This window comes from Lissotriton vulgaris, unplaced genomic scaffold (assembly GCF_964263255.1).
Source record: "Lissotriton vulgaris unplaced genomic scaffold, aLisVul1.2 SCAFFOLD_508, whole genome shotgun sequence".
NCBI classification, from domain to species: Eukaryota; Metazoa; Chordata; class Amphibia; order Caudata; family Salamandridae; genus Lissotriton; species Lissotriton vulgaris.
Genome location: NW_028245501.1, coordinates 72,587 through 79,720, shown reverse-complemented (window position 1 = coordinate 79,720; position 7,134 = coordinate 72,587). Strand labels below are relative to the sequence as shown.

Below are 7,134 nucleotides of genomic sequence, written 5' to 3'. Positions count from 1 at the left end.
TAGGGAGAGGCGACCACCGCAGCTGGGGCGATCCACAGGAAGGGCCTGGCTCACGTCCAGAGTCACTGCAGTCCCGGAGGGTGGCGCTTCGTCCTGCCTCGGCACACACCATAGCCCCAATTTGCACTCCAGCCCCACCCACCTTGCCCTTAGAGTCAATCCTTATCCCAAAGTTACAGATCTGACTTGCCGACTTCCCTTAACTACATTGTTACAACATGCCAGAGGTTATTCACCTTGGAGACCTGCTGCGGATATGGGTGTGGCACCTGCGGACTATTTACTCCATCTTCCCGGAATTTTCAAGGACCAGCGAGAGCTCACCGGATGCCGCCGGAACCATGATGCTTTTCAATGCTCACGCCCCTCTCTCAGGATGAACCCTTTCCAGGGCACCCTGCTCTTCACAAAGAAAAGTGAACTCTCCCTGGGGCTCCCCCCGTCTTCTCCTGGCTCATTTGCATTACTGCAATGGGGTGCCCATCTCTGTCACTTCGGGTTTGGGGATCTGAACCTGACTCTCTTTCGATGGGCCGAGGGTAATGGAGGCCATCGCCCATCCCTTCTGAACGGCGCTTACCCATCTCTTAGAATCGACTGACCTATGTTCAACTGCTGTTCACATGGAACCTTTTTCCACATCGACCTTCAACGTTCTCGTTTGAATATATCCTATCAAAAAGATCTGTACCTGCGGTGGCTCCACCGACCCTCGCCCAGGGCTTCGGTGCGCATTGCAACGTCCCTCCTACTTGTCATGGCTTAGCCCCCGCAGCTCTCAGTGCCAGCGATGACCGGTATGGGCCCGACGGTCCAGTGACATCCAATTATTAGAGCTAGTTGATTCAGCAGGTGAGTTGCTATACACTCCTTAGCGGATTTCTACTTCCATGGTCACTGTCCTGCTGTTTATATCAACCAACACCTTCTCTGGGGTCCAATGAGTGTCGGCATCGGGCGCCTTAACCCGGCGTTCGGTTCATCCCGCATCCCCAGTTCTGATTACCATAAGTGGCCCACAAGGCACTCGCATTGCATGCCTGGCTCCACAACAGCGAGCCGGGCTTCTTACCCATTTAAAGTTTGAGAATAGGTTGAGATCGTTTCAGCCCTAAGACGTCTAATCATTTGCTGAAACAGATAAAACTGGGTGCTCCGAGCGCCAGCTATCCTGAGGGAAACTTTGAAGGGAACCAGCTACTAGATGGTTTGATTAGTCTTTTGCCCCTTCACCCAGGTCGGACGACCGATTTGCACATCAGGACCGCTACAGAACTCCAAGCACCCTCGCATCCCCAGACTCCAAGCGCTCGCCCATTCCCAGGCTCCAAGCACTCTTGTGTCCCCTGACTCCAAGGGCTCTCATTTCCAGGCTCTAAGCATATCTCATTCCTAGGCTCCAAGCACGCTCACATTCTGAGGCTCCACGCACTTTCTCATTCACAGGCTCCAAGCACCCAGGCTTCAAGCACTCTCTTATCCCCAGACTCCAAGCACTCTCACATCACCAGGCTCCTGGCACACTCACATTCCCAGGCATCAATTACTCTCGCATTCTCAGGCTCCATGCACCTTCTCATTCCCAGATTCCAAGCACTCTCTCATCCCAAGGCTCAACGCACTCTCTTTTGCCCAGACTCCAAGCACTCTCTCATGACAAGGCTCCAAGCCCTTTTGCATTCCCAGACTCAGCACTCTCTCATCCCCAGTCTCGAAGCAATCTCTCAACCCCAGGCTCCAAGCACTCTCTTATCCCCAGGCTCCAAGCACTCTCTTATCCCCAGGCTCCAAGCACTCTTGCATTCCCAGGCTCCAAGCACTCTCTTATCCCCAGGCTCCAAGCACTCTCTTATCCCCAGGCTCCAAGAACTCTTGCATTCCCGGGCTTCAAGCACTCTCGCATTCCTTGGCTCCAAGCACTCTCACATCCCCAGGCTCCAAGCACTTTCGCATCCCCAGGCTCCAAGCACTCTTGCATTCCCAGGCTCCAAGCACTCTCGCATTCCTTGGCTCCAAGCACTCTCACATCCCCAGTCTCCAGGCACTCTCTGATCCCCAAGCTCCAAGCACTCTCTCATCCCAAGGCTCGAAGCACTATCTCATCCCCGGGCTCCAAGCACTCTCACATCCCCAGACTTGAAGCACTCTCTCACCCCCAGGCTCCAAGCACTCTCTCACCCCCAGGCTCCAAGCACTCTCTCATTCCCAGGCTTCAAGCACTCTCGCATTCCCAGGCTTCAAGCACTCTCGCATTCCCAGGCTCCAAGCACTCTCGCATTCCCAGGCTCCAAGCACTTTTGCATGCCCAGGCTCCAAGCACTCTCTCACTCCCAGGCTCCAAACTCTCTCTTATCCCCCGGCTCCAAGCACTCTCTCATCCCCAGGACACACGCACTCTTGCATCCTCAGGCTCCAAGCACTCTCCCACCCCCAGGCTCCAAGCCCTCTCCCACCCCCAGCCTCCATGCACTCTCACATCCTCAGGCTCCGAGCACTCTCTCATCCCCGGGCTCCAAGCAATCTCTCATCCCCAGACTCCAAGCACTCTCACATCCCCAGTCTTGAAGCACTCTCTCACCCCCAGGCTCCAAGCACTCACTCACCTCAAGGCTCCAAGCACTCTCTCATTCCCAGGCTTCAAGCACTCTCGCATCCTCAGGCTCCAAGCACTCTCGCATCCTCAGGCTCCAAACACTTTTGCTTTCCCCGGCTCCAAGCACTCTCGCATTCCCAGGCTTCAAGCACTCTCGCATTCCCAGGCTTCAAGCACTCTCGCATTCCCAGGCTTCAAGCACTCTCGCATTCCCAGGCTCCAAGCACTCTTGCATCCTCAGGCTCCAAACACTTTTGCATTCCCCGGCTCGAAGCACTCTCTCATCCCCGGGCTCCAAGCACTCTCGCATTCCCAGGCTTCAAGCACTCTCGCATTCCCAGGCTTCAAGCACTCTCGCATTCCCGAGCTCCAAGCACTCTTGCATTCCTGGGCTCCAAGCACTCTCACATCCCCAGTCTCCAGGCACTCTCTGATCCCCAAGCTCCAAGCACTCTCACATCCCCAGGCTCCAAGCACTCTCGCATCCTCAGGCTCCAAACACTTTTGCATTCCCCGGCTCGAAGCACTATCTCATCCCCGGGCTCCAAGCACTCTCTCATCCCCAGACTCCAAGCACTCTTGCATTCCCAGGCTCCAAGCACTCTCTTATCCCCAGGCTTCAAGCACTCTCGCATTCCCAGGCTTCAAGCACTGTCGCATTCCCAGGCTCCAAGCACTCTCTCACTCCCAGGCTCCAAACTTTCTCTTATCCCCCGGCTCCAAGCACTCTCTCATCCCCAGGCCACACGCACTCTTGCATCCTCAGGCTCCATGCACTCTACCACCCCCAGGCTCCAAGCCCTCTCCCACCCCCAGGCTCCATGCACTCTCGCATCCTCAGGCTCCGAGCACTCTCTCATTCCTGGGCTCCAAGCACTCTCTCATCCCCGGGCTCCGAGCAATCTCTCATCCCCAGACTCCAAGCACTCCCCCATCCCCAGTCTTGAAGCACTCTCTCACCCCCAGGCTCCAAGCACTCACTCACCTCAATGCTCCAAGCACTCTCTCATTCCCAGGCTTCAAGCACTCTCGCATCCTCAGGCTCCAAGCACTCTCACATCCTCAGGCTCCAAACACTTTTGCATTCCCAAGGCTCCAAGCACTATCTCATCCCCGGGCTCCAAGCACTCTCTCATCCCCAGACTCCAAGCACTCTCACATCCCCAGACTTGAAGCACTCTCTCACCCCCAGGCTCCAAGCACTCACTCACCTCCAGGCTCCAAGCACTCTCTCATTCCCAGGCTTCAAGCACTCTCGCATTCCCAGGCTTCAAGCACTCTCGCATTCCCAGGCTCCAAGCACTCTCACATTACCAGTTTCCAAGAACTCTCACATTCCCATGCTCCAGGGACTCTCTCATCCCCAAACTTAAAGCACTCTCACATCACCAAGCTCTAGGCACTCTCACATTCTCCAGCTCCAGGCACTCTCACATCACCAGGCTCCAGGCACTCTCGCATCCCCAGGCTTCAAGCACTCTTGCACTCCCAGGCTCCAAGCACTCTCTCACCCCCAGGCTTCAAGCACTCTTGCATTCCCAGGCTTCAAGCACTCTCGCATTCCCAGGCTCCAAGCACTCTCACATTCCCAGGCTCCAAGCACTCTCGCATTCCCAGGCTTCAAGCACTCTTGCATTCCCAGGCTCCAAGCACTCTCTCACCCCCAGGCTTCAAGCACTCTCGCATTCCCAGGCTCCAAGCACTCTCACATTCCCAGGCTCCAAGCACTCTCGCATTCCCAGGCTCCAAGCACTCTCGCATTCCCAGGCTCCAAGCACTTTTGCATTCCCCGGCTCCAAGCACTATCTCATCCCCAGACTCCAAGCACTCTCACATCCCCAGACTTGAAGCACTCTCTCACTCCCAGGCTCCAAGCACTCACTCACTTCCAGGCTCCAAGCACTCTCGCATTCCCAGGCTCCAAGCACTCTCGCATTCCCAGGCTCCAAGCACTTTTGCATCCCCAGGCTCCAAGCACTCTCTCACTCCCAGGCTCCAAACTCTCTCTTATCCCCCGGCTCCAAGCACTCTCTCATCTCCAGGCCACACGCACTCTTGCATCCTCAGGCTCCAAGAACTCTCACATCACCAGTTTCCAAGAACTCTCACATTCCCAGGCTCCAGGGACTCTCTCATCCCCAAATTTAAAGCACTCTCACATCACCAAGCTCTAGGCACTCTCACATTCTCCAGCACCAGGCACTCTCACATCACCAGGCTCCAGGCACTCTCGCATTCCCGGGCTCCAAGCACTCTCGAATTCCCAGGCTCCAAGCACTCTCTCACCCCCAGGCTTCAAGCACTCTCGCGTTCCCAGGCTCCAAGCACTCTCACATTCCCAGGCTCCAAGCACTCTCTCACTCCCAGGCTCCAAACTCTCTCTTATCCCCCGGCTTCAAGCACTCTCTCATCTCCAGGCCACACGCACTCTTGCATCCTCAGGCTCCAAGCACTCTTGCATCCTCAGGCTCCAAGAACTCTCACATCCCCAGGCTCCTAGAACTCTCACATTACCAGTTTCCAAGAACTCTCACATTCCCATGCTCCAGGGACTCTCTCATCCCCAAACTTAAAGCACTCTCACATCACCAAGCTCTAGGCACTCTCACATTCTCCAGCTCCAGGCACTCTCACATCACCAGGCTCAAAGCACTTTTGCATGCCCAGGCTCCAAGCACTCTCCCACCCCCAGGCTCCAAGCACTCTCTCATTCCCAGGCTCCAAACTCTCTCTTATCCCCCGGCTCCAAGCACTCTCTCATCCCCAGGCCACACGCACTCTTGCATCTCAGGCTCCATGCACTCTCCCACCCCCAGGCTCCAAGCCCTCTCCCACCCCCAGGCTCCATGCACTCTCGCATCCTCAGGCTCCGAGCACTCTCTCATTCCTGGGCTCCAAGCACTCTCTCACCCCCAGGCTCCAAGCACTCACTCACCTCAAGGCTCCAAGCACTCTCTCATTCCCAGGCTTCAAGCACTCTCCCACCCCCAGCCTCCATGCACTCTCGCATCCTCAGGCTCCAAGCACTATCTCATCCCCGGGCTCCAAGCACTCTCTCATCCCCAGACTCCAAGCACTCTCACATCCCCAGACTTGAAGCACTCTCTCACCCCCAGGCTCCAAGCACTCACTCACCTCCAGGCTCCAAGCACTCTCTCATTCCCAGGCTTCAAGCACTCTCGCATTCCCAGGCTTCAAGCACTCTCGCATTCCCAGGCTCCAAGCACTCTCACATTACCAGTTTCCAAGAACTCTCACATTCCCATGCTCCAGGGACTCTCTCATCCCCAAACTTAAAGCACTCTCACATCACCAAGCTCTAGGCACTCTCACATTCTCCAGCTCCAGGCACTCTCACATCACCAGGCTCCAGGCACTCTCGCATCCCCAGGCTTCAAGCACTCTTGCACTCCCAGGCTCCAAGCACTCTCTCACCCCCAGGCTTCAAGCACTCTTGCATTCCCAGGCTTCAAGCACTCTCGCATTCCCAGGCTCCAAGCACTCTCGCATTCCCAGGCTCCAAGCACTCTCGCATTCCCAGGCTTCAAGCACTCTTGCATTCCGAGGCTCCAAGCACTCTCTCACCCCCAGGCTTCAAGCACTCTCGCATTCCCAGGCTCCAAGCACTCTCACATTCCCAGGCTCCAAGCACTCTCGCATTCCCAGGCTCCAAGCACTCTCGCATTCCCAGGCTCCAAGCACTTTTGCATTCCCCGGCTCCAAGCACTATCTCATCCCCAGACTCCAAGCACTCTCACATCCCCAGACTTGAAGCACTCTCTCACTCCCAGGCTCCAAGCACTCACTCACTTCCAGGCTCCAAGCACTCTCTCATTCCCAGACTTCAAGCACTCTCGCATTCCCAGGCTCCAAGCACTCTCGCATTCCCAGGCTCCAAGCACTTTTGCATCCCCAGGCTCCAAGCACTCTCTCACTCCCAGGCTCCAAACTCTCTCTTATCCCCCGGCTCCAAGCACTCTCTCATCTCCAGGCCACACGCACTCTTGCATCCTCAGGCTCCAAGAACTCTCACATCACCAGTTTCCAAGAACTCTCACATTCCCAGGCTCCAGGGACTCTCTCATCCCCAAATTTAAAGCACTCTCACATCACCAAGCTCTAGGCACTCTCACATTCTCCAGCACCAGGCACTCTCACATCACCAGGCTCCAGGCACTCTCGCATTCCCGGGCTCCAAGCACTCTCGAATTCCCAGGCTCCAAGCACTCTCTCACCCCCAGGCTTCAAGCACTCTCGCGTTCCCAGGCTCCAAGCACTCTCACATTCCCAGGCTCCAAGCACTCTCTCACTCCCAGGCTCCAAACTCTCTCTTATCCCCTGGCTTCAAGCACTCTCTCATCTCCAGGCCACACGCACTCTTGCATCCTCAGGCTCCAAGCACTCTTGCATCCTCAGGCTCCAAGAACTCTCACATCCCCAGGCTCCTAGAACTCTCACATTACCAGTTTCCAAGAACTCTCACATTCCCATGCTCCAGGGACTCTCTCATCCCCAAACTTAAAGCACTCTCACATCACCAA

At 56.1% G+C, this 7,134-nt stretch overlaps 1 pseudogene; it reads right to left on the bottom strand.

The window, feature by feature from the left end:
• Positions 1-219: 219 nt before the first annotated feature.
• On the bottom strand, positions 220-1,368 carry LOC147666394 (28S ribosomal RNA; annotated as a pseudogene).
• Positions 1,369-7,134: the final 5,766 nt, after the last annotated feature.